At 40.3% G+C, this 20,630-nt stretch overlaps 1 protein-coding gene across 3 annotated transcripts in view; it reads left to right on the top strand.

Moving 5' to 3' along the window:
- The window catches only part of LOC126470599 (protein lap1), a 153,499-nt gene that overhangs the window by 21,611 nt on the left and 111,258 nt on the right, over nt 1–20,630 (top strand). The gene's annotated exons all lie outside the window — the stretch shown is intronic.

Below are 20,630 nucleotides of genomic sequence, written 5' to 3'. Positions count from 1 at the left end.
GTTTTCTGTCCATGACAAATAATAACTCCTGCATTGAGATAGTCCTTTGCTCCTCTCATTGCCTCATTTATATACAAATTGAATATTGATGGTGATGATTAATGATCCTAGTTTACTTTTAACCTGATTTTGGTCTCTTGTAGCAATCCATCAGTGAAGACTGTTCCAGTTTGCTTTACACAAAGAAAGGGAATTATCCTTCTATCCCTGTAGTTGACATCACACTGCCTTTGACTGGAAAACATTTTATTTCATTTCACATTATCAGAATCCTCCTTCAAATCTACAAATGCTATCTTCTTTCTGTATCTGCTCTCTATCATTAACCAAAATGCTAAAATTGCTTCACAAGTGCCCCTGCTCGTTTTAAAGTCAAACTGAGTCACCCATAAGCTACTTTCAGTGGTTTCTTCCACTCTATAATAAATGTACTTGTGATTATTTTTTATGTATGCGAGATAAGACTGATCCCGCAGTAACTTTACACATCTATCCACATCTGGCAGAACTTGCCCAGTTACATTAATTTCATTCACAAGCTTGCATATTTTCTCCTCTGCCTCTTTCACTGATGACCACAAGAATTCCTCTGGTATTACATATATTTTCCAGTTCATGCAAAACCTTTTAAAATTCAGGAAATGTTGCTGCACATTTCCACTCATCTTATTGCACCATTTCTTACTTTTCAATTGGCCTGATTTCTCCTAGGTAACAATAAAATCGTTGATGCGAGCTCGCAGTTCTGGCACGTTTCTTGGTAGAGGAGGTTTAAACACTGAATCTTTCACATAACCCCACAGAAAGAAATCGCATGGGGTTAAGTCGGGAGAGCATGGAGACCATGACCTGAATTGCTGATCATGATCTCCACCACGACCAATCCATCGGTTTTCCAATCTCCTGTTTAAGAAATGCCGAACATCATGATGGAAGTGCGGTGGAGCACCATCCTGTTGAAAGATGAAGCCGGCGCTGTCGGTCTCCAGTTGTGGCATGAGCCAATTTTCCAGCATGTCCAGATACACGTGTCCTGTAACGTTTTTTTCGCAGGAGAAAAAGGGGCCGTAAACTTTAAACCGTGAGATCGCACAAAACATGTTAACTTTTGGTGAATTGCGAATTTGCTGCACGAATGTGTGAGGATTCTCTACCGGCCAGATTCGCACATTGTGTCTGTTCACTTCACCATTAAGAAAAAATATTGCTTCATCACTGAAAACAAGTTTCGCACTGAACGCATCCTCTTCCATGAGCTGTTGCAACCGCGCCGAAAATTCAAAGCGTTTGACTTTGTCATCGGGTGTCAGGGCTTGTAGCAATTGTAAACGGTAAGGCTTCTGCTTTAGCCTTTTCCGTAAGATTTTCCAAACCGTCGGCTGTGGTACATTTAGCTCCCTGCTTGCTTTATTCAACGACTTCCGCGGGCTATGCATGAAACTTGCCCGCATGCGTTCAACCGTTTCTTCGCTCACTGCAGGCCGACCCGTTGATTTCCCCTTACAGAGGCATCCAGAAGCTTTAAACTGCGCATACCATCGCCGAATGGAGTTAGCAGTTGGTGGATCTTTGTTGAACTTCGTCCTGAAGTGTCGTTGCACTGTTATGACTGACTGATGTGAGTGCATTTCAAGCACAACATACGCTTTCTCGGCTCCTGTCGCCATTTTGTCTCGCTGCGCTCTCGAGCAGAAACCTGAAGTGCGGCTTCAGCCGAACAAAACTTTATGAGTTTTTCTATGTATCTGTAGTGTGTCGTGACCATATGTCAATGAATGGAGCTACAGTGAATTTATGAAATCACTTCAATCATTTGTAATAGCCCTGTATTATATATAACTTCCTTTATATACCTTAGCTGTACTTTTTATATGCTTTTGTTCTCTGCTGCTAGCACAGCTTCATTGTGTACATAAATGTGAGATATTTAATGTAAATTATCACTCTGTGGTTATGATTATCACATACAATATGTACATTTTTGATTATGTCATGTCATTATCCTTCTGTGAAGAAGATACCGATATCTGTTAAACCAGTATTAAATAAGTTTTTGCAATACACTTCATATACTTTACATAGGTGTATGGCCAAGTTCTTATGATATGTATTATCCCAAATTGTGTAGGCTTCTGTAGATGTCAGATTAATTTGTTGAAACAGTAAAGCAAAATAAAAATTACTCTGCAACTGACTAATATCTAAACCTTTGTTTTGCCAAAATGTAGTCAATCTGAGATCATCTTCGATCCACTGGTGTATTCTATGTATATATCATTGTCTTTGGATGATAATTTTTTTTATGTGGTTAACTCATAGCCAGCACAGAATTATATTAATATTTCTCCTCTCTCCTTTCACCTGCTTAGACCAAACTCTCAAGTTATTTTCTGTTTCCTACCTTCACCTTTGACTACCTTCCAGTCTCCCATTGTGATCAAGTTCTCATATACTTTGACGTATTTTACAGGTTTGTTAATATTGTCATACAGGTCTTCAATTTCATTGCCATCTGCATTTGCAGCTGACATTCATAATTGTATGATTACTTTGTCTGTGACATCTCTTGAGTTTTCTTTCTGTTTGGTGCAGTTAACCCATTAAAGGATTCCTTATGTGGTGCAAAAAAATTAGTGTTCAATATTAGAGGACATTTCATCCAAAAAGGATAAATTTATAGTGCCCAATTCCAGTGTTGTAATCAGTCCATTGTGTGGACATTGTTATGTGTTCTTGCAGTTGTAGGCCTTTGACAGTACAGGAATCCAACCCCTGATGCTTGAGCTGTGGAGTTCTCACAGATTCTATGGAATATGTATCTGTCTAATTTGTGATACTGGGTGGGAGTCTTGGCAGTGGGTAACAAATGCAGTGCAACTGCTGTGGGTGGATGTTGTTTGTGGGACAATCTTAGATCAAAGTGATCTACAATGAAATGGCTAAAACTTTCATTTTCTCCTACAGATTGGCTGAGGTGTAACTGAAAGTTTTTTCAAGCAATGTCCAACTTTCCCTGCTAGTGAGTATGCATGATAAACTTCTCAGTTACCTCCTTGGTAAGTATTTTGTCCTGAGAGCATGTATCCTACAGTATTGTAACAAATCTTCCCTCCAGCTCTCAACAAAAACACAAGTCTGGAAGTTATCTCTACACTGAAGGATCTATTGTCAATGATTGTGTTGGTTACTCACTTGTGCATGTTGTTGTGGATTGACAATGATCCTTGTGAGTTTATGCACCATGCATAATTTCAAGTTCGCAACCATTGTTAGGGCTTTACAAGACATACAAGCTCAGAAAAGTTATAATAAATCTTCTTTCGTGTTGTCACTCCATGAAACTTTGCTTGTCAATGTTATCATTAGTATGGCCTAGTGTCTTGTATTCCTGTTTCACTGGTCAAGGTATGTGGTTTGGGCACCAAGATTACATAACTATGGGTGCTGACTTACGTAAATATTCCAGAGAAAAAAAGTTACTGACTGAAATAAAATACAATTTATGTTAAAAGTTCTTTTACATGGCGTAGCTAGCCACTGGTACTCCAAGACAGGCTAAGAACAAGTTAGGAGATCACTGCTTTCTGGTGTATTTTTTTATAGAATTTATTGCATACTATAGATACATGTTGGCCATACATATTGCCTTTCATTTTATGACATGACATTGATCTCTGTTTACTTGTGCTCAACTGTCCATGTCAGTAATTTATGCAACATGGAATGTGCTTCCTCTGCTCTAAAAATTTAAGAAAGTGGGCAGTGTATTGGTCACACAAAAAGGAAGATATTAATACAGGTATAGTCCAGCATACACCATATATCACTTCAAAACTGTGTCAAAGTGCAGTTACAGCTATAATTCTTCCAGATCAAGTTTAATTAACATTGTCTTGGAGCTACTCACACCATCAGCTCTTTAGTATAGCGAAAAAGTTTTGTGTTAATAAAGCTTTGATTTATGACATTCAGTTTAAAATCATGTTGTATTGGAAGTTTGTCCGTCAGTTCTTTGTGTAATTTAGAATGATGGGGCCCACAGATATGACAGGAGTGGTTGATTTACATTTAGGTTGCCCAGCTCTTACCTTTTTAAAAAATACCTACAGAACTTTTTAAATAAAAGCTGAATTCACATCTGCTGAGAAATGTAAGAGAGAAATGTTTTGGCACATTCCTCACATGATCAAATATTGGCTGTAACTCTTTAAACAGACACTGAATGCTATCTGACATTGCCTACACTGTGTCACAAGCAGTGAAATCAAAAAGCATACTAGTGTCCTTTCTAAAAATAAGTACAATGTCACTGATTTATCTCTGACACTGGGAGTGCTCTCCTAATGCACATATTTTCCTTCTCTATGACATTAGTGCCTGTAAGTGGTATCTCATGGTTACTATAACTACAGTATTGTCAAAACTTGTTGAAAGGGTTGATATTCCAACAGTGAATATATCTGCAAATTTATTAAGGATTTAGTGGCACCTGTGTTGTGCTGGGATATAACAGAAATAGCTTTAATGTAAAGCTCTATTGTATGTTCATTATCCTTTTATAGAATAATTTGGATTTGATGAATGGGTATGCACTGTATTGTGTGGTAAAAGAAGCATCTGGATTACAGCTAAATTGACACACATTGCTGCCACATATCCACTTGTTTATAAACATTCACACTGAGGCTGGTAATATTTACTGATCAGCCTAAACCATGTGACCACCAACCTATTATCGACATAAACCCATCCAGGCAATAGCAGCATCACCTGGCAAGGAATGACTACTAATCAGACACACACATGGTGCATGTAGTATCAGTGAGTGTGCTGTTCGTGTGTATAATGGGGAAGGCGTGATATCCATTTGAGTTGACCAAGGGCAGATTATGATAGCCAGTATTTTTGGCATGAGCATTTCAGAAACTGCATGACTTGTTGGGTGTTCGAGGAGTGCTGTGGTGAGTGTTTTCAACATGTGCCAAAACCAAGGTGAAACCACATCCACATGTTGTTGGGTTTGATGGCCACCCCTCATTACAGATATTGGATGTCATGGGCTGGGCAGACTGGTAAAACATGACATATGGCAAACTTTGGCAGAACTAACATCAGAATTTAATGCTGGGCAGAGTGCAAGTGTGTCTGAACACACAGTGCACCGAAAACTCCTAATGATGGGCCTTCACAGGCAACAACCCATGTATGTGCCAGTATTAGCACCACAACATCAGCAACTATGACTGGAATGGGCACACAACCATTGGCATTGGACGTAAGCACAGTGGCAGAGTGTTGCATGGTCTGATAAATCCTGATACCTTCTTCATCATGCTGATTGGAGGGCACAAATCCATCATCTTCCAGGGGAACAGCTCCTTGACACCTTTACTGCGGGACAGGGATGAGCTGGCAGCAGCTCCATTATGCTCTGGGGAACATTCACGTGGGCGTTGATGGGTCCAGTGGAGCTCGTGCAAGGCACCATGACAGTCAAGGAGTATCGTACACTGGTTTCAGACCACATACGTCCCTTCATGTTTCCCATTGGCAGTGGCATTTTTCATCAAGATAATGCACTATGTCACCCGGCCAGGAGTGTGATGAAGTGGTTCTAGGAACACAACAGTGAGTTCCAGTTGATGTGCTGGTCCCCATTTCACCAGATCTGAATCTGAAGGAACACATCTTCTAGTACCTTCCGCCACGGAAGTCGAACACACGCAAAACAAATGGACGTGGTCAGTCCATAGAGGGCTCCACCTCAGCGGCAGCTATTCCGCGCAGCGGCTCTCGCGCAGTGAGGGCGCCACCGCTAAGCCACGTGCAGACAGCGGCCAATAGCCACTCCCTCCGGTTTCGTATATAGGGACCCGCTTTGCCCTAGTCCAGCCAGTCTGGTACTCGCTCTGGATTTTGTTTCTGTCTCGGCGGTACTGCGTTCTGGTCGTTGCTCGTTGTTGACATTTGCCTGGCTCTGGTTCTGAGTGGATTTACGTTTGGTGTTGTGGTTTCCACAAGCCTCCGTTATTTATTTCTTCCTTGTTGTGTCGCTCATAGTCGGTCGTGGTCGGTTGTTGTCAGTTGTCGTTGGTCTGTCGTCCGACTCGTCCTGTGTTTACCCAGTGGTGCGTGCTCCACCGCCGGCGGCTCCCCCGCCTGGCTGCTCCGATCCGCAGCTCAAGGCGTTCCCGCTGTTGGTTATGGTTAGTACACATCTGGAATGTGATTGAATGTGGTGTCAGAGCTCATGGGCCCCCGTCATAGAATTTAGGGGAATTAAGTGACTTGTATGTGCAGATGTGGTGCCCAACTCCTTCCAGTGACCTACCAAGGCCTCGTATCTTGCATGCCATGATGCGTCACCACTGTTATCCATGCCAAAGATGAACATCCCTGCTATTAGGTAGGTGATCATAATGTTCTGGCTGATCTGTGTTGGTACAGGTTTTGGTAATTGAGTTGTATAACGTCCTTCACACATTGGTAATCATCATTTATCTGTGCTGTAAATGAATATCTAACAGGGCTCTTATTGGGCATCTGATACATGCAGCCACCATTGTTGTTTCTATGACTCATATTATGCAGAAAGTTTGACAGGGCAGCATAGTAGAATCAACCTCTTGTGTGATAGATACAGGTATGTCATTCCACCCTGCTTCAACTTTGTTCATCAATCATAGTGGCTAGTGAGTGGTGACATGCCAATGTCTCTGCAACCCACGACCTGATGTTTTCACTGGGTGAGAGACATGGAGAACATGTTGTAGGTTAGGACATCATGAGCGCCATGCAGTCTTGGGCTGTCTTCTTGTAAGATAATGTCATAAAGACCCCAAAGATAGGGCATAGCCACTGGCCCTAGCACTTCAAAAATGTAATGGCTGCTATCAAAATTACCACTATGTTAGTCAGAGGCGATCATATTTTGTTCCCAATGGAAGCCCGCACCATCATGGCAGGCAATGGCCCTGTATGATGATGAAGAATGCAGTCCAGTAACACTCATTCTCCTTAGAAGCTATACACATGGATACATCAATTGTGGTACTGTATATAGAAATGGCGCTCATCCAAGAATGCATTGTGGTGCCACTCCTGTGAACAGTGCTGTTGTCGGGTGCACTTCTGTTAGCCTGCTTCTCGCTGTTGCTGCGTAAAGGAAGCTGCAACAGCAGTTGCTGTACTGACAGTCTGTGCACTCCAGATGTCATCGTTCTGTCCTTGTGGATACTTGCCTTGCTGCAAAAAAGCTCATTTCCTGACTCAAAGTATGTGATGTGACTGTACGATGTTGCATGGGCGAGCAAACAATATGTCTATTGTCTCAGGTGCTAGATGTGTAAGGCTGTTGACATATTGCATGACAGTGAATATGGTTGCCCTGAACACACAGATTCCAGGTTTGCATGGCAGTTGCGGGATCCTAGACTGTATGACCAGCAATATCGTGGAATGATAAACTGCAGCCTCAATAGGGGACACTCCTGCCACTGTTAAATTCCGTGTGCTGGTAGACATTCTCCCTTCTTATTTAAGGCATAAAATGATATTTCACAAGCGTGCAAAACTCAGAGGAAATTTCCTAGTGAGAAACATGCTGTGTAATCTTTCCTTATACGCATAATGTATGTGGCTTTACTCCTTTGTACTTTGTATGGTTGTGCTGAAATACTAATAGTTCACATATTCAAGCATGTAGGACACTTCATGCCTGTTCCATGTTCACTGAATGCTGTGTTCATGCTGTTGGAGTTTTATTGGTCAGGTGTGTATTTGCCCCACCATTTTTGCTTGGGATAAAATTATGAAATCTTGTGTGTGGCAGTCATATTATGTAATTGTACAGAAACAGGCCTCTACGGTAGTAGACAGGCGAGAGTCTCCAAGGTTTTGCTGTTCTATGGAATGCTTCAAGTTTTTGCTGGTGTTATTGTTTGAGGAATTCAGTGAACATACCCTCTGTACTCCAGTGCTATCTTTTATGAACATGGTCTTTTATTATATGTGTAATAATAATAATAATAATAATAATAATAATATAATCTGTTCTGTCATACTTCAGTAAGTCAGAAAGGTTTATTCCACAAAATTATCTTTTTTGTGCCTCCATTAGGCTGGGCTCTCATTATTTACTGTCTTGGTAATAGTGTGGAGTGGTGGTAAACGTAAATTCCTGTACATGACAATTTGAGATGTGTGTCTAGATGGTTGGCATAGAGTGGTGGTCTCTTGGAAAACTGTGCTGTAAAGGTCCACAGTGAAGTGCATCATATTACATGAATGCTGACTTTTAACTCCGTGCAGAGAGAAAGACTAAGAGTGTGCTCACTTACTGAAGAATGTCACCATGCAGACACGTTCAACACATGCTCTGTGTGTAGTAGCAGTAATACACAAGACTGCATTACATATTCCGTCCCAGATTGTACAGCTGTCTCTCACAAATATTTCTAGCTTCAATTTCTCAAAATGCACCTAAATAGTAAGACTCGTTTTTTCATATTACTAACTGTTGGGAAAGGGGTTCTTAAATACTGGAAAATGTGAAGAGATTAAAAACATTGATTTCAAAGAATTTACACCATAGAGGTAAGTGAAGACTGTAATAAGGTGTTAAATGCACACCTATAGAGTCCAAATTATAATTAATTTGTGTGGTAATGGAAAGTTGTGGAGAATTCAACTTGCATTATTTTATTGTTGGATGGGGGCATTGGAATCGGGGTGTAATGTTGGGCACTTTATTGAAATCTGACAAAAAAAAAAAAAAAAGTGAGCCCCAGAAGGGAATAGAACGCAACTTCATAGGTTGAGAGAATGTGAGATATAGTTTCAATGATTACAAAACTGAGTCAAATTTACAAATAACTTAGCGATATGAGTCTACTTATCAGTATGTTGTTTCACTCCCTTGGCCCAGATGTAGCCACCAATATCTGTTAGAAGGGGTTATAAGGCCATTGTACCCTCTTCTGAGGCAAGCTGACCCACAACTGTTGTAATTGAAATTAGAATTATATTAATACCGTCAGCTGCTCATGGGCATTGATATATATCAACGGGGATAGGTAAAATGTGTGCCCTGAGCGGGACTCGAACCCGGGATCTCCTACTTACATGGCAGATGCTCTATCCATCTGAGCCATCGAGGGCACAGAGGATAGTGCGACTGCAGGGACTATCTCGCGCACGCCTCCCACGAGACTCACACTCTCACCTTGTATATCCACACACTATGTCCTTAGTGTCCCACCCCAACACACTCATTACTCGTGGAAGACATTCTTTCCAAGTCCCGTAAGAGTTCTGGGAATATGTGTGCATCTGCACAGAAGGAGGAGGTCATGGCCGGTATTGCCAGAACTATATATTTATATGGTATGGTGTGCATTCTTTCGGACATGTCTGAAAGAACAGACACCATATCCATATAAATATACTGTTGTAATTGGTCAGATATCCTGGACACTGGAACTGGGACAGGATTGACATCCGAACTGGCCCCCCTATGTGTTGTATTGGGGACAAATTGGGGAATCTTGCTGGCCACAGGAGTGCCTCAACATCACACAGACAGTTCATAGAGATGTTCCATGTTTGGACAAGCATTGTCCTGTTGAAAATGGCACCACAATAATGTTGTGTGAGAGGAGGTAACTAATGAGGATTCAGTAAGTCCATTACGTACCAACGTGCCATCAGAGTTCCCTCAGTCGCTACCAGCCGTGACTTGAAGTCACACTTGATGGCTCGCCACTCAGTGACACCAGGAGTAACACCGCTGTGCCTCAATGAAACACTGTAAGAATGGGACCTCTCTCCAGGTTGCCACCAAACTTACCGACAGTGGTCATCTGGGGTAGTACAGAACTGTCATTCATTGCTGAACACAGTGCAATTTGTCACCAGTCCGTGCTTTATGGTCATGACACCACTTCAAACACAGCTGCTTGTGTTGTGTTAATGGTAGCCTTGCATGGGACTGTAATTCCCTAGTCTGGCCACTGTTAATCACTGACAAATGGTGCAGGATGATGCAGAATGTCGCAGGGAGCCCATTACATGTTCTCGGATGGCAGGTGCAGATGTGGAGGGCTACAATATACTTGGTGCACAATATGCCAGTTCTCCTTTATGGTTATTATATGTAGTCGACTAGAACCTTGATGCTGAGTGTGGCTGCCTTTCATTCCTATGAAGTGCAACATAGGATCACTGTCACACCTGAATGCCACACAAATCTGGATCTTGCATGACTCATTCAGTTGGCAAACTGGAATGACACTATGAGGCTAATTTCAAATTTTGTCAGCTGAAGATAACACTGTCTCACATGAGTGTGTGGCATCTCCATGTGATGCTATTCACACCCATTAGACACTCTACCAAGCCTTGTAATAACACTAGTGCACTCTGATGGCCGTTTTACCTGTCACAGAAAATTGCAACTGTAATCATTTACGAGTAAACCACCGCCAGTGGTGTGTCTATGTACAAAGTTACGTCAACATTCAACAGTGTTTTCTGGTTGTTTCAATTTTGCTATCAGGCAGTGTAATTACATCTATGTTTAAAATTCGTGTATTCTAAAATATGCAGTTAAATGAAAACTGAAAAGATGAGTTCGATTTTTTCTCTATTTTCTTTTTTGTTCATTAAGAAAATATAGAAAGCAAAAATATTTTTTATTATATATTGGTGTTAACCGAAAGAAGTGCTGCATTGTTGTTGTTGTTGTGGTAATAATAGTTGTTGCAAATGGGCAGATTGTGAAAGATTGCTGATGGGATTAATATACATTTACGAAAACAATGAAAATAAAATTGCAGGCAGATTTCAGTGCAATTGTGTACTAATTATATAATTATGAGTTTGCCATACTCTGTGTTCATAGTGCTTAAAGTGAACAGTGCCATATTCTTTGCTCTCTTGCGCTCTCTCTCTCTCTCTCTCTCTCTCTCTCTCTCTCTCTCACACACACACACACATACACACACAGAGAGAGAGAGAGAGAGAGAGAGAGAGATATGGTGATTGGTGATTACAAAACAGAGGAATTCTAAACTGTCTGTACATGGGTGACAATGGAAAACTATCTTTACGGCCATATATATATTTCCATGTAGTTCTCAAGTGCTTTTTACGTCATTCACAGTAACATGTGCTATATTCGTAATGGAGAACTCCTGTAACCTTAAGCTGCAGCTGAATAACCGAGTGTGTTTAATACCATCTAAATTGGCTATGTCCTCTCTCTACCGTTGACTTCCTGTTTGAAGCTTGTAAAAGCTTCGTTCACTCAATTAGTCTCACCCTCATATCATCTTTATATCTTGAAGTCCCACCATAAACTGCAAATCCACTGTCACTCAAATACTTTTCACCGTAATTACTCGATAATACAACGAGGTCTTTTCCCAGATTCTCGATTCGAAAAATACAGGGTTGTATTATATTCGTAGATTGAACAATTACTGCTGTGATTAACATTTTTACCTCTTTTAATAGAGTACATGGGGATCATCTTGCATTTTCAGATGAAACTTTGTCTATTGAGGTCACATGCAAATTTATTTTAAAGAATTCGTAAGGGCAAGGCTGAGGAAATTATGCTCGCGTTAGAACAGACTCAAGATTTCCCGATACACCGAAGCGCTTGATACAGTGTCGATGGGCTCGATCACGTGGCATTTGACTCACGCGGCGCTTGTGCCAGGGATATGCGGACTAGTCACTATAATATACAATCTACTGCTATGCTTAAGACCTCACAAGAGAAAATAGCTCTAAATTCTATCATCTTATAAACTTCTGTTGTATCTGAACAGCTTTGTAACAAAAGTTCCCATACTTGTATGGATACCCTGTACAAGCTTTAATGCTGCTATTTAAATAAAGGTAACATTCGAAAGCGGAAATGTTCTTCAAAAAACATTACGCGACTCTAAACCCAGGTCAATATTTTATTTGATTATGAGAGACTGTAATGATTTAGTAAGTATTAAGTGGTTGCAAATGAGAAATTCGGTCGCGTTTAACATATCAGAATACCCGTTTACCTTACCAGCTTTAGAACAGGTGATGGCGACATTCAGATGAAACAAGAAGGGAAATTAATGTGAAATCTCTAATAAACGAAATAAATCATATTAAACTGACTAATTGTTGTTGCGAGAATAAATTACAGCAGCAAAATGCGTCTTGGAGATAGTACCTACAGACGTCACTAGATCGCAGGACCAGCGGAAGTTCTCATATTGGACTGAATCTTTATTGCGATATTTTATTTATGTATGAGTTGCTGTTGTTACATATGACTTGCGCCCCCAGAAGATACTGCAGTCCCGTGTTTCACAGTTGCTGGAGCACAGTGCCACGGAAGGGTCGGAGAGGAGCGGTGATAGCAACCTGGCTGTCAATTCGGTTGAGGGCGGAGAGTACTTAGCGGGCAGTAAATTACGTCAATCTTGACAAATGTGGGCATATATAACGCTTACTTCGGCTTTTTAGGAACATCTAACACGTTTAAACTGTAGTTTGCGTGTCTATTTGCAGTCGGAATTGCATTGCCTTTAAAATTGGACAGATACTCAACAATAGTGTACCTCTCTGCTGGAGATGGTAAAAGTCTAGATTATGTGATTCATGCGCTCACCATGACGTTGTACGTACGATGGGAATGAAGGGGGTGGGGGTGTCAACTACTAGTTCTACGCAGCCAATGAGAGAGTGGCCGACGGGCGATTTGTTTGGTAGCAAGACACATTGCAACAAACGTCAGTATTCAGATAAAAGCAACTGTGTGCGCACGTTCCACGGTAAGCATACCCTCAGAAATTGCAACATATTCGGAAGAAAAAAAAGTTTGTTATTTTCATTAGTTAGTATATGTTAAAAAAATTTCTCTAGAAACCTCTTGGAAAAAAAAGGGTGGCCTTATAATCAGGGCCGTCGTATAGTCGGGTAAATATGGTATTTTCTTTCCGAGGTACAAATTCCCTTTCCCCTTCCGCTATGGCCTTCGTGTTTTATAACTTTTGTTTCTTTATTGTCATAATTCCTATCCCTGGTAAACATCTTTCGCAAGCTGTCCTCACACAGGACGTGAAAGCGCTCGAGGACAGGAGCGTGGTCGAGTTTTGTGACGTCACAATGTGGAATTTCACATTCTACAACATTCCAGAGCATGAAAGACTGAAAAGGAGACAAGTCCTATTTTTGTTTCGTGGAGAAGAACATGGCCAGTGAGGTGTAAGGTCTCATTCTAGTCACAAGCAGAACTTTGGGGAAACGCCATATTAGATTTCATCATTTTTCAGACGAAACCCATATTTCGTGGGTTTTGCATTATAATGTACGCCGTATGAATATACTCTGTTTCAAAGCAACACCACATTAAGGATCTCTCGAAAATGCGTTGTTTTTTATATAGTTTGTTTTAACAAAATAATGAGAAATGTCACATAGGTGGTTAAAGAATTTAAAAATGATAACATTGCCCAAGGAGGCTGTAATCTATTTATTGCCCATACTGATAGCTTAATTTTGACCATTTGTCATTTTCAAGCACTCACCACAAGTCTTAAGCTCCAGATCGTATTTGACTAAATAGCCAGTACATATGGAATGGCACACACAGTTTTCATGTGGTGTGTAGCACAGATACAATCCAGTAGTGCATTAGATAACATCCGCGTTGGTAATTGACATAATCTAGTGCCCTATTGGATTGTATTTGTGCTACACACACACATGAAATTGTTGTGTGCCATGTGTACTTGCTATTTTGTCAAATATGATGTGAAGCTTGATGCTTGTGATATGTAGTTGAAAATGACAGATGGTTGAAATTAGCCAACCGCATAGACAATAAATAGATTACAGCCAGCTTGGACCATGTTTTTGTTCTTAAAAAACTTCAGGCTGTGGACCTCAACAAGAACAAAAGTCTAAAGAAGTTCCATATTTAATTGTTTTTGTGTTATAACTTGCATATTATGAAAGTATGCCATTTCAAGACAATGACACACAGAAAGTTTATCAAAAATGTTTCATTCTCAATGTGATCTGTTAGAACTTAATGCCAGTTTATAACATATGAATGGTTAAAGCTTTTAGAAATTTACACTAATAATAAAACTGTAAAACTGTTGTATCTGTCTGTCTGTGCTAATCTTTAAAATGACTGGACCAATTCTTTTTGTATTTGAGGGTGATTTGGATTCCCCACCTAGGCCAAGTATCAATAGAGAGCACTTGTCAGAGATACTCGGGCTCCAGTCGACAGCCGCAGCTTGTGCTTGCATGGAGCGCAGCTGCTGCGGGAAGCACGTGAGGTTGCACAATCCTCTGACTACTGTTTAACAATATGCCGCAGCCCAGCAATGGTGGCCAGTTGCTCAGTATTCACTGAAGTCTCACGTGTGTGCCATTGGATAGCAGAGTATTTTGACCTTGCCCGATTAACGTTTTGTGATTTGGACTTTATCTTGGATTGTGATACATGCTTAGATGACTCGGTTACACTCTGGACTTGGGTTAGTTGTTAATCCATCATGTGATGTCTGCTGTGGGTCACCACTGCAACCACTTGTTTCATTCCACTGGTCTCCTTGTTGTGACCAGTGCAAGTAATCACAAAGTGTGTTTCTATCTACGCAGATTAGGATGGAAAGGTTTTCATGGGGATTTCACAGGTAATGTGAGCATATCTTGTGTCAATGTATAGGCTTTATTTCATCAAAATCACATCGCAAGGAAAAAAGATGTCATGTTTTAAAGTTTTATCTAAAATCATTATGTCTGTCTGTCTGAACACGCTAATTTCCAAAACCATGAGATGAAATTTTATGGGGTTTTCACAGGTAACTTGAGTGTAGCTTGGGACAATGTACAAGCTTTATTTTATCAAAATTTGACCATGAAAAAAATCATAATTTAAAGTTTTAGCAGTCTACTCAGTTTAATAGTTCAGATGTTTACCTTAGTGATGGTATAGTAAACCAAAGAAGCTTCAGTGACAAAAGTATTTTCGGAAGTTTACGTCAGTGCCAGAGTTAAGCACTGTAATCTTATCTTTATGAATACAAACTAACATTGACTACTTGGCTAGGAGATATGGATGTACTGATTTCACTGGGTGTATTAAAAACTTAATGAAATCACTTTGCTTGTTTTGATAGGTTTTATTTATATTTTACTTCTTGGCTAGGAAAAATGACTTTATTGACAATGCGATCCCCTAACGGCACTGTTTTTACCAAATGAGATACGGAACCCTAAAAAGTGATTGTCTCCAAGGCTCTCCTTAAACTTCAGTGTGCAGTTAGGTCTGTAAGCAACGAAAGATTAAGCCATGGGTTTCTCATTTGGGAATCTCATTGGATATTGATTGTTTGTGGGAAAATCACGTTGTGCCCATGTGAGAAGAAGTCACGTCTGTCATCTGTCATCCAAGCTCAGTTCCATTCAGTGTGCACTGGGATTGGAGCCATTGTTGTTTTCCGAGATGGTAGTTTTGTGTACTAAATCTTGCACATTGTATTCCCCCCAAATGTCTACAAACTGAATCATGCATTCTTCCTATTATGCTATACTGTATACATTAATTTCCTTTCTTTGGTATCTGTAATGGTGTCATTTATTATTTATCTATCAGGTTCCATGGGACCATACGAGCCAGAATTACGTGGCCATGGCACGGGGTGGCAACATAGTTTACAGAGTACTGTTTAGAAAATTTATAAGCAAAGAAATTAAATAATTAATAAAACACACAGAAGCTGTGAGGGATTATACAAATAAATAACATATTAAAGAGAAAATTTCTCAGCTACTGCAGTGAACTTCTGTAGAGGATAGGAGGAGTGAACCGCAAGGAAAGTGTGTAAATTGTATTTGAATATCTGGTGTTTGTCACTCAGTTATTTCAGTACTACTGGAAGTCATTTGCAAATGAAACCTTCTGAATAATTCACAGCTTTTTGTACAATGCTTAAAGAAGTGTGATACAAGTGAATATTGTTTTTCCTTTTAGTGTCACTAAATGAAATAGCATTTTCTTCTGAATTAGTCAATATTGTGAGCAACAAATCTCATGATGGAGTATATGTACAGATATGATAGAGTTAGAATTCAGAGACTCCTGATCAGCATTGTGCACAAAATGTGCAAACTGGCATAGCAGATCAGTGAATCTACACTTTTCTGGGCTAAGAACATTATTGGTGAGAGCACAAAGTTGCTGTAAAATAAACACCATATGAGGTAAGAGGCTGAAAGTAAGCGAAGTACACAAGCCTCACCCTTTCTGTGTCATATAGGGGAGGTTGTTCTGATAGTGAAAATAACAGCATGTAGTTTCTGCATAAGATCTAAAATGTGGTGCTTCCAAGAAAACCTTCCATCTAGCCTCAGTCCTAAGAATTTAAAATAGCTGACTTTACTGACTGTTTGACCACCTTGGAACAGTAAAATTTTGTTTTTACAATAGTGTCGTATAAAAAACTATAAAAACCACATAAGTGGAGAAATGTACGAGACCACAAATAAGTAAAGCCATATATGCAATAAATGAAGTCCATATCATGTCTGTGAGCAGTAATAGATGCTTAAAGCCAGTGTTGATTTTTGCCTACGATTTCTTATAATAAAAATTTCCACGCAATTGCAGCTAATGATATTAGAAAACTATGTATTTTTGACTCTTACTCTGTGGAAACAGTGCATAATTCAATGGTTGTGTTGGTTGAATCTGGCTGTTTATGGAAGGGCTTGAAAGACATATGCTAAATAAATGCTCTCTGTATGTGACTGATTCAGTTTGTTTATAACTTTCTGAACAACATACGGTAGTGATTCTGAGTGGCATGGATTTGATGAGTCCACAGGCAGTTTACAGAGATATGGGGCATTAGATGTCTATGCACAGTTGACACAGTTCCCATGAATTATAGACTGGTGATTTGTGCATGGAGCTGGCGTGCAATGATATTCTGGATGTGTTCCATTTGGTACAGATCAGGCAAATTTGATGACCAAGATATCAGTGTTGCCTCACTGTCATGCTTCTGGCCATAAGATAGTGACAATTATCCTGCTGGAGAATACCATCCTAGTCAGGAATGGATAACATTTTAATAGCCTCGTATAGGTTGAGAGCATTACAGATATTGTAACACCTCAGACTGAAACAGAATGGGGAAGGAAATAAATGGTGTCTATCTGAGAGGAACTGTCCCAACATTTTCTGTAAGTGATTTAGGAAAACCAGTGAAACATGAAATCAGGACAGCCCGACAGGTATATGAACCCCACTGCCTCCAAATGCGAGTTTACTATCTTAACTGTTCCACGTATGTCCCATCATTTCTCGCAAGGCTGATAACGTCAAAACATTGGTGGGAAAGCTTCAGTGGAGTTTTTTTTTTTTTTTTTTTTTTTGATGAATAGAGAGTAATTAGAGGCAAGTTCTAGATTTGAATCATGCAGTTGTACATTCTTGGATTGTTCAGATGGAAGTAAATTATCTACATAGGGTGTGCTTGAGAAGTTATGATTGTTTTCTATTACTGGCCAAATGGACATTTTTAGCTTGTTAGAAAAGGTAAAAATTAAGCTAAAAATTCCCATAATAAGATTTCATGAGGATGTTAAAATCATATGATATCCTTATATAAGAACTTTATGAGTAAAATTTAAAGTGTATGATCAACAAGTTTTCATGGAAACTGCATCAGGAAATTATATAATGTAATGTTGATTGCAATTTAAATAATGGAGGAATGAAGCTCCCAGGACACACTGTTAATCACCCTCTTTCATGAACACAATTGTCTTCTAGAAGCACGTAGATGATATAGAACTGCTTCCAAGCATTCATGTGCACAATCCCCACTGATGATCCAACAGAAAGGCAGGAAGGAGTTATCATGCTTGATGTGTGACTGAGCACATCATGATGAAGTTGCCTGGTTTGTTGGTGTACCAACAAGAACTGACAAATGTGTCTGCAAGAGAAGGTATGCCACTCACAGCCATGTAACATGGCACATGAACGATTGTAAAAATATCTCAACCAGTAGGGACCAGCAATGAGTGTCTTGCCTTGTCAATGACAATCGCTTTTCAATGCAACAGGAGTGTAATCCAGGTAACTATTTTACAAGTGAGAATTTGAAGGGAACTGCATTCAATAAAAATTTTTAGTCTGGTACCTTCCTAAAGGCCATCACTCACAGCGGCACATGAAGCGCCAGGTCTACAGTGGGCCAAACAACACAGACACTGGACAGTGCATGACTGAAGGTGTGTAGTGTGGTCACGATTTTGTCTTATTTCAAATAATTCACAGTGTAAAGTGCAACAAAAGTGTAATCGTGAGTTTAACCTGCAATAAGTGTACAGTGTAGTTCAGACGAGAGGTGGTTCTACGGTATTTCCGCAGTGGTGACTTGGGCCTCTCATTCAAGTTACCGTAACGTGAACCAGGATGTTTATTTCAACATTCAGCATAAATATGTTGTGATCCAGTGTTAACTCAATTCTCATTGGATGCTAGAGCTGCCACCTCAGTCAGATCATAAGTTTTACAGCTTGACCTATGTACTATAATTTTGCTTCGGTCTGTTCCAGTGTTGACATATTTAGCATTCTTCTGTAGGGAAAGAAGAAATTAGGGTTTAACAATCCATTGACGATGAGGTCATTAGAGAAGAATCATAAGCTCAGATTAAGGAAGGACTGGAAAGGAAGTCAACTTTGACCTTTCAAGCTAACAATCCTGGCATTTGCCTTGATCAGTTTGGAGAAATAATGGAAAATGTAAATCTATATGGTGGGATTTCAACCATCATTGTCCCGAGCGGGACTCCAATGTTTTTCCACTGAGCCACATTCAAGTGTCAGCAGTAATTTTGGGCACTAGGATGATCTTCAATTCAACTTTTAACTAATTGCAAACATTCATGCAGGGTGCACACAAATTACTACCACAGGCTTCTCTTGTGCTTGGTTCTCCTGTTTCTGTTGTTGCATTACAGAGACAGGTTTTATAAGTATAAACCCACCTAATGGGTGTATGTTAAGCATGATCACTGTAGTGTAGTGGGTAGAGAGGCAGAGTTGTGAAATCAAATGTTGTTGGTTTGTGTCTGACTGTCTCCAAATATTTTTTTGTTCACATTTGTGTTTTGTAAAAAAATATGGGAGTTTTTGTTAATCTACTAGAAGTATGACCTGCAATATTCCATGTTATATACATATAAGAGTGCTCTCTCTCTCTCTCTCTCTCTCTCTCTCTCTCTCTCTCTCTCTGGAATGAGTTTGTTCAATCTTATTACCATGGCAGGGAATATACATCAATGAATTGTAGCATTGCTTTCTACTGCCTGATTCATCCATAATTCAGTATTTATTTATTCATCCAAAAAGCTTTCCAGATTGTAGGACACACAGTTCCTTTATAAATATTGTGTATAACTGTATGTACTGTTGTGCAGCTGAATAATTGTACTCTTCACATTTAAATCTTTTGAAGAGTTCTACCAAGTAATGTCAGGACAGAGAAGGCTAGCTCTGGGCTGGTGTGCAAATCGGAATGTCAGCAGGGTGACCACCGATGCAACAGATGTTAGGTCATGAGGTGAACATTGCCACACATTCTCAGCATGAGGAATGCAGAAACACTGATGTTGCAGTGCTACATAACAAGGCACTGTGCAGTAACAGTACATAACTTCAATGCCAGAACACCACTGCAAAGGTAAACATAGGCAGATAAACCTGAACTCAGCAAACCAGAATAATTATTAAATTACTACAGTGAGGTAAGGAGTACTGACAGAACTGATAAATGATGGCAAATGCGTTCGTACACCCAGACCAACTGCATTGTAGGTGCAGGTTGCACCCTTTAAATAATGAGGCTTTCAGAGCTCAAAGAGACGTAGTTGTACTGCCATTCTGTCCATGTTGCTGGAATCAGGAAGAAGGCCTGTGTTGAGTTTCAGTGAAACCACAAGAAGCTGATGGTCCACCTGCTTGCTGACTTTGACACTGAGACACAGCCAACCTGATGCATACCAGAATTGTGCTCTGCCATTCCTGCCTACTAGGAGATAGCACATGAGAAGGCTGGTATTCAGCCAGCCCTCTTCCACTACAGAGATGATCTGCAAACTGACATCTCCACACGAACCAGGCATGGTGCGTTCGCACAACCTGCTGACTGACTCATGAAAATCTGCTGCATTCTTGGTTGATCCATGGCAGATGACCAGGGCCTATTCTTCGTGATGACTGACATCATTGACCACAGTTGGCTACCCTCACCTTAACGCACGATGGTCTGTATACGAGAGTGCTGAGGTTGGAGCTGCACTGTATCGCTGCATGTCGGGGCAGGAAATGCGTTCTCGGCCCTCTGCTGCCACCAGCACAGCATTCAACCACAGTTCACTGCCCTGCAAGGCAACACCACATCTCGCTTACAAGGCATCTGCAAGGTATCGCACCTTGCTGATGAGACATCAGTACTTCTCCTCAGTGTGCACTTATACCAGGCCTCCAGCTGCCACCATGAAGACACTGCACTATGAACTCAACAGGATAAATAAATGATCTGC

Source organism: Schistocerca serialis, chromosome 3 (assembly GCF_023864345.2).
Source record: "Schistocerca serialis cubense isolate TAMUIC-IGC-003099 chromosome 3, iqSchSeri2.2, whole genome shotgun sequence".
Taxonomy (NCBI): domain Eukaryota; kingdom Metazoa; phylum Arthropoda; class Insecta; order Orthoptera; family Acrididae; genus Schistocerca; species Schistocerca serialis.
The sequence above is the reverse complement of the archived record's forward strand: the minus strand, read 5'-3'. Positions and strand labels throughout refer to the sequence as shown.